At 43.9% G+C, this 7,710-nt stretch overlaps 2 pseudogenes; one reads left to right on the top strand and one right to left on the bottom strand.

The window, feature by feature from the left end:
• Window positions 1–1,009: 1,009 nt before the first annotated feature.
• On the bottom strand, window positions 1,010–2,195 carry LOC109384830 (nucleosome assembly protein 1-like 4 pseudogene; annotated as a pseudogene).
• Window positions 2,196–5,045: 2,850 nt separating this feature from the next.
• On the top strand, window positions 5,046–5,501 carry LOC109384841 (60S ribosomal protein L17 pseudogene; annotated as a pseudogene).
• Window positions 5,502–7,710: the final 2,209 nt, after the last annotated feature.

The raw sequence follows: 7,710 nt of genomic DNA on the forward strand, positions 1-7,710 counted from the left end.
CTACAACCCTCACCCTTAAAGCAGAGCGTAGTACTGTAGTCTGTGTGTCATGGAAACATTCTCCTGCCATCAACAGCTGGCGGCAGGAGTGGGTGCCGTTTGTTCCACACAGGCCTCCCTCCCAGAGGAGACACCACCACCTCTACCTGGTCAAGTCCCCAGGTCTCCAGTCACAAGCACGGTTTCAGAAACTCCGAGGACAAGCGACAGCCTGTGTCCCAAGCCCTCACAGCATGGAAGAACAAATAAATACAAGGATGGACCATATAAGCTCGCTCCTCTGGGTCATGTGAGTCACAAAACCCCACCCTCAGGAAAATAAAACCAAAGAAAGAGCACCCTGAGAATAGGACACTGCAGCTGTTCTGAAGCAATCAGATTCAGAAGACCAAATGGCTACAAACAAAGCGTATGGGTTTTTCAAATAAAAGAAGAATCAGTCCGATGGTGAGAATGATGCATTTGGTTCCAGGTGCTATGGAACCACTTCCCCAGACATCTGCTCTAGGCGACTGTCCAGTGATCTTCCACCCCCAATCCTTTTTGTGTTTCACAACTTAAATAGAATAGTCCAACTCTTCTGTACACATTGAAAGCACCATATTCAGTTACAAATGTATCATAAGTAAGGCTAAGCACTCTCCAATCACAAACATGGTTTCAGAAGCTCTGAGGACAAGCCACAGCATATGTCCCAAGCCCTCACGGCATGCAAGAACAAATAAATACAAGGATGAACTACAGAAGCTCACGCCTCAGCGTCGTGTGCGTCACAACTCCCCACCCCCACCCCAAGGAAAATAAAACCAAAAAAAGAACACTCTGAGAAAAGGACCCCACTCTACAGAGTCTAAGGGGCCTTCCCAAAGGCAGGCCCTGGGAAAGTCTACTGAGCTGCACCGAAGGCTGTAGAACATGCTGAAATTAAATTGGCTATTTCTGAAATGCATTTAAGTTGCCACTGTGCAGGTAAAGCAAAATAATGACGAAGGAAAAATTGAAATGGAAATCATGCATCTGAAAACAAGTTAAATGTAAGCACTCTCAGTATGATGGTGCTGCAGCCCTGATGAGTCCTGACAGACGTGTGGACAACAGCCACACCGGCACAGGTGCACTCACTTCTCACTGCTGTTTGCATTCGGCTAATTTCGGCATCGTCCTTATCTGCTCCCTCCTCACTACCTCCTGATTCCTCCTCTTCTCCTTCCTCACCTTCTTCAAAATTGTCGTCATTCTCTATGGCCTCCCCCGTGAAGTACAGCACAGCCCATGGGACTATCCCCTCGTGAAGTAAGTGTCCAATCTCAAAGTCAAAATCTTCATCCAGTGATTCTCCATCCCCAAATGTTTTCCGGGGATTGAATAGTTGAAAAACGAATTGTTGGAACTTATTCGGTAATTGTTCTGACAGTGCCTCGACCCTTATGTTCCTGCTTTTTCTTGGATCGTTTTGACTGTAACATTTTTTCCTTTCTTCCTGCCAATAGTGCACCCATCACAGTCAACTATTTTAGGACCGTCAAAGGCAAAGGGGTCCGAGTTCATCTTGTACATTTTTGTCAGCACTAAATTGGTCAAGTAGTCACTGAGTTCAAAGTGGAACTCTAATACAAGACACATAGGCTGTGCAGGGTCTGAAAATGTCACTTTAATATCCCGCAGGTGTTTCAAGATTGGTTCATCATATTCCTGGACTAACTCACTTAGCAGATCCACATTTCTGAGGATGGTGAACTAGAACACGAGAATCCCTTTGGGGCCTGGCTCTTCTGCTGTTGCTTTTTCTGCTATGACTACTTTATTTTTCACATCTCCAGATAATTTCTCCTCCTCAGCATTCCGATCTGTTGGCTCAATGTCACCAGTGACACATTCCCTTCTCTTGTCAAAGAGAGGCTGGTACAGTGCCGCATACTTCCCCTCCACGTCATGAACCTCGTCACAGAACCGGGCTTCTGTGTGAGCACACTTCACCTGAACTTGTGTCAATGCATTGATTCTTCTCTACTGCTTTAGGTAGTCTTGATGGAGCTTGAAGGAGTGTGGGAGACATTGTCAAGTCGTTTCTGTAAGTCTTCCAGAACTTGAGGATTCTGCATCACCTGATCTGTGAGCTTTTCTGCAGTACTGGCAGTTTTAGCAGCTCCCAAGGAATCTGAAGGAACCCCATCTGAAGAACTGTTATTGGCCATCTGATTGGTTTTCTCTCCTCACCCTTCCAGCAGCAGTGCTCCTGGATTTGCGCCATTGTGGCCCGGGCATCTTACAGCCTTAATAAGAACCACAAGGGCTGGTCCAGTCACTAGATCGTTATTGATGGGCTGACACTAGTGCAAAACAAGTATATATATACTTAATGTTTATTGTTGATTTCTAATCTAATTGTGTTGTCAGATATTTTCATCTGTGATATCAGTTCTTGGAAAATTGGTTCAGCTTCCTTTATGTGTCACTTACGCTTCAGCAGCACCCAAGGTAGGAAACAGATGGCACAACTCAACTGGGATTTTTGAGAAAAAGGTACTTAGAAATATGTTGAGGGAGGTCACACCCCTGGGGACTGTCAGCAGTCAGAAGGGACTATTACAGTTGCCAGGCTTTAAGGGACAAAGGAAGTAAATTGCTGGAGCCCAGTGAAATGTGGAGCAGTGGGAACAGGATGCTCTCTACGAAGCTGAAGTTAACAGAAGGGCACTGCGCCTGTCAGAAGAATGGCAGCCACTTAGACAGGGAGGGAACAGGGGAAAATTGCCCTAATCTCTATTTCTTCATGTTCTCTAACCTCCTGCCGATACCTCCCAGTAGCCAGACGTGACTGGAAGCCAGAGTGTAAGGAGTGCGGGTAATGCAGCTCACATGATTTACCATCTAGGGCCTAGAACAAAGGCGACAGGTGGAGGGGAGCAAATGGAAAATAACCAGCAAATTTTATGACACGTGACACCACGTGATTTGAATAGGTTTTATTTTTGCTCAAAAAAATTGTATTTTTGTATCACCCATGATCCAACTAGGAAAACAGAAATCCCTCAAAGTATTTTTTCAAAGAGCAAATTTAATGCAGAGAATTGGTTACCAGGTGACATTAACGCAGGGAAACCAAATGGAAAGGTGAAGCAACTGAGAGACTAGCGATAGCAGGAGCTGTAATTAATATATCTCCTCTCGGTCTGGAGAGCCACAGAGAGTAGGTAATATCAGAAGTCAGAGGGCCGGCCGAGTGGCGCATTGGTTAAGAACTGGCTTGGGACACCAGAGGGCCCCGGTTCGGATCCCACATATGAGGACCAGTGACACTGCGCCCTCTACAGCTAAGATGCTGAACAACAGCTCAACCTGGAGCTGGGCTGCCATGAGTCACCGGCGACGGCGTAGGCTGCAGCCCCTGCTGCAGTGGGTTGCCATGGGCTACCGTGTGTAGCCAGCAGCCGCCGTGAGCGGCTGTCCAGAAGCCGGCGACTGATGTGCCTCGCCCGGGAAGAGCGCAATGATGGTGCCAACTTGGGCCAGTGAAGCGACGTCCTCCACAACTAGACTGAAGAACAAAAAGGACAGCAACTTGTCTGTTCCCCTTCCCCCAATTCCCCAGCGCTGTTCCCATCCCCCAATTCCCCAAAAAAAACTTTAAAAAAAAAAAGAAATCAGAAACGAGGCCATGCTGCTGTTCTATCAGAGACATAAAAATTCCTTATTTTAATAATTCTTGGGAAATTGTTCCTTTTATTATGCTGTATCTCCGTTTCTGTGAATGTTCTTTATGTAAATGATTTGTATTTGGTATTTACATTTTCTGTTAGTATTCCCCTTTCATATTATTGTTTTATCTTCAAATTTTGTATTGTTTTACTTATGTCTCTTTAAGTAGTCTATACATTTTGTTATATGAATCTGTTGTGATACTCTCTACCTTTCAATGGGTGAATCCAATCCTATTACATTTACTTCAATTGATATCATTTTCCAGTTTTTTTCTTATCACAAACTTTACATCATCACATACACTGATCAAATGCTTTGCATCTACTTCCTGGAAGCTAAGTGAAGAAGTTTAATAGAAAAGGGGAGAAGGTGTCTGTTATATTCAATGCTGCCTATAGGGCAACTAAGATGAGGATTGAAAATTGACCCTGGGATTTATAACATGAAGGTCATTGTTGAGCAGGACAAGTTCAACTTTAGTGGAGGTAGGGGGTGAAAGTCTGATTGTAGCACGTCTAAGACAGGAAATCAGGAGATAAATTAGAGGCAGGATATGTAAAGAACGACTCCCAAGGGTTCTGCTGCAGATAGAAGCATAGAAATGAGATAGCTGGTAAAGGAATTAAAGTCAAAAGAAGTTTGTGTTGTAAAATGAGAGAAATGACAGTATGTTCATTTATGTGCTGATGGGGATAGTCAAGTAGAAAGGGAAAATACAACAGTAAGCGAGGGGAACTGCTGGAGTGATGTCCTTCTGTAGGTAGGAAGGGATGAGATCTAGGGTGCAGGTGGAGGTACTGGTCTTATTTGGGGACACAGGTATTTCATCTAGAATAACAAGTTTTTTTACATTGCTAATGGGTATGTAACTAAATCCATAAATTAATCATAGCATTAGAAAGTTGTCACCTCTTGGGGCCAGCCAAATGGCTCAGTTGGTTAAGAGCACGAGCTCTGAGCAACAGGGTCACCCATTCAATTCCCGCATGGGCAAGTGAGCTGCGCCCGAGCTGAGCTGCCGCTGAGCTGCCAACAGGCGGCAGGATGGCTCAGCTGGTGAGAACAAGTGCTCCTAAAAATAAGGTTGCCGGTTCAAATCCCACATGGGATGGTGGGCTGTGCCCACCCACAACTAAGATTGAACATGGCACCTTGAGCTGAGTGACCACAAGCTGCCGACGGACAGCCAGATAGCAACTGGACTTGGAGCTGAGCTAGCTGTGCCCTCCACAACTAAGATTGAAGGACAACAACTTGGCTGTTCCTCTTCCCCAATTCCCCAATAAAACCTTAAAAAAAAGTTGTCACCGCTTCCCTTAAGCTGCCTGAGGTGACCTTTGAAAATGGTTCGCTATTCGTTTAACCCAGAGAACCCCACAAAATCATGTAAATCGAGAGGTTCAAATCTCCACATTCACTTTAAGAACACTTGTGAAACTGCCCAGGCCATCAAGGCTTATCCGAAAAGCTGCCAGGTATCTGAAGGATGTGACTTACAAAAGCAATGTGTGCCATTCCATCAGTATAAGGGTGGAAGTCGGAGGTGTTCCCAGGCCAAACAGGGGCTGGACGGCAGCGTCGGTGGCCCAAAAAGAGTGCAGAATTTTGGTGCAAATGCTTAGAAATTCAGAGAGTAGTGCTGAACTTAAGAGTTTATGTGTAGACTCTGGTCACTGAGCACGTCCAGGCGAACAAAGCTCCCAAGATGCAGCACAGAACTTACCGAGCTCATGGGCTAATGAACCCATACATGAGCTCCCCCCTGCCGCACTGAGAGGATCCCTACTGAAAAAGAATAGACTCTCCTTAAACCATAGAGGAGGTTGCACAGAAGAAAAAGTATCTCAGAAGAAGCTGAAGAAAAACAACAACAACGTATGGCCCGGGAGTAAGTTCAGCATCAAATAAATGCTAATACAGGGGGAAAAAAAAGTTCTCAAGTGTTTTCACCACATGGTCTGTTCTGAAATTCCCTGTGCCTGTAATTTACCGGGGAGAGTCTAGATTTTTGAGAAGGTAGCCGGAAGCCCAATTAGCTTCTAAGAACATAGTGGGTACACTATGAGTATATCGCTGATGAAGTGGGTCAGAGTGGACGAGTGACCCCACGCAACACTCTGCTCTTAGTCTTAGAATTTTAACTCCTCATGATTATTCCTTCTACCTAAGCAGGGTGACTGCAGTTTTTAGAGCACGAATCATTTTAATTAAATGTATTTACTGTTATATTTAAGAAAATCATTTTAGGGCCAGCCAAGTGGCACGTTGGTTAAGAGTTGGCTTGGGACGCCAGCTCTGAGCAGCAGGGCCCCAGTTCGGATCCCACATAAGGGCCAGTGATGCTGCGCCCTCTACAGCTAAGATGGTGAACAACAGCTCAACCTGGAGCTGGGCTGCTGTGAGTCGCTGGCGACAGTGTAAGCTGCAGTGGGGCTGCCGTGGGCTGCCTTAAGCTACTGTGTGTGGCCAGCAGCCAGCGTGAGCTGCCAAGAGCTGCTGTGAGTGGCCGTCCAGTGGCTGGCAAGTGACTGCCTCATCTGGGAAGAGCACAATGATAATACCAACATGGGCCAGTGAAGCAATGTCCTCCACAACTAGACTGAAGAACGAAAGGACAGCAACTTCTCTGTTCCCCTTCTCTGATTCCCCAACACTGTTTCCCTCCTCCAATTCCCCAATAAAATCTTTAAAAAAAAAGAAAAAGAAAAAGAAAATCATTTTAAAACTAGTACTTGCATTTTCAGACTAAAGCCAGCAAAATATTTTGTGATTTTTGTTTATATATACCAAAACTATATTCCTTATTGATAGTTAATGAATGAAATTGCAGGCACATTTTATTTTCATCTGTTTTTATATTTTCTGTCACAGTATTAGCTCATTTAATTCTTCACAAATATAACAATATTGCTATTTTAAACGTTGTAAATTAAACATATAAATGGCCTACGAGTTACAATCTGACATAGCAATTCTTCTTAGTATAATTTATAATTTGACACTAATGAAATTCATAAATAAGAATAGCAGTACTAAAACAGGCAGAAAAAACCCTGACTTATAATGACCAGTTACAATAAGAAAATAGCTTTTTGAATTGTTAAAGTTGATAACAGCTTAATTACAAGCTATTAAATCTGAGAAATAATCTTTCAATCTTCTTAACCTTCAAATTAAATATTCCTAGTACCAATTCTTGCCTGCCTACAGTAGTTTTATAAGAAGAATTCCAATTATTTTATCATAGTAATCCATCTCTACAATAATTGTTTCAGATAACCATTGTTAAAACTTTGGGAGAAAACCAGCAATTCCATTCCTAGGTATGTTAGTGAAGAGAAATGAAATCAAATGTCTGCACAGAAACGTGTACATGAATGATTGTAGAAGCATTATTCATAATAGCCAAAAAGTAGAAACAACCCGTAACTGATGAATAGATAAGCAAACGACGGTTTGTTCACAGTGGACTGACTCTTAGAATGATAAAAAGAAATAAAGTACTGAAACAGATTACAATATGGGTGAACCTTGAAAATGTGCTAAAAGAAAGAAGCCAGACACAAAAGGCCATATATTACATGACTATTTATGTGCAATGTCCAAAATAGGCAAATCTGTACAGACTGAAAGTAGATTTGTGGTTGCCTGGTGGAGGGAAGAGAGGAGATTAGGAGGCAGTGACTGCCAATGGGAATGAAGTTTTTTTGTTATTGTTTTTTGTTTGTTTTGTTTTTAAAGACTTTATTGGGCAATTGGGGGAGAGAACAGCGTTGGGGAATTGGGGAAGGGGAACAGACAAGTTGTTGTCACTGTCCTTTTGTTCTTCAGTCTAGTTGTGGAGGACGTCATTTCACTGGCCCATGTTGGTATTATCATTGCGCTCTTCCCGGGTGAGGCAGATCGCTCGCTGGCCATTGGACGGCCGCTCACGGAAGCTCACGGCAGCTCACAAAAGCTCACGGCAGCCCACTGCTGCAGGGACTGCAGCCTACCCCGTCGCCAACG

The sequence above is a fragment of the Hipposideros armiger genome, unplaced genomic scaffold (assembly GCF_001890085.2).
Source record: "Hipposideros armiger isolate ML-2016 unplaced genomic scaffold, ASM189008v1 scaffold_103, whole genome shotgun sequence".
Taxonomy (NCBI): Eukaryota; Metazoa; Chordata; class Mammalia; order Chiroptera; family Hipposideridae; genus Hipposideros; species Hipposideros armiger.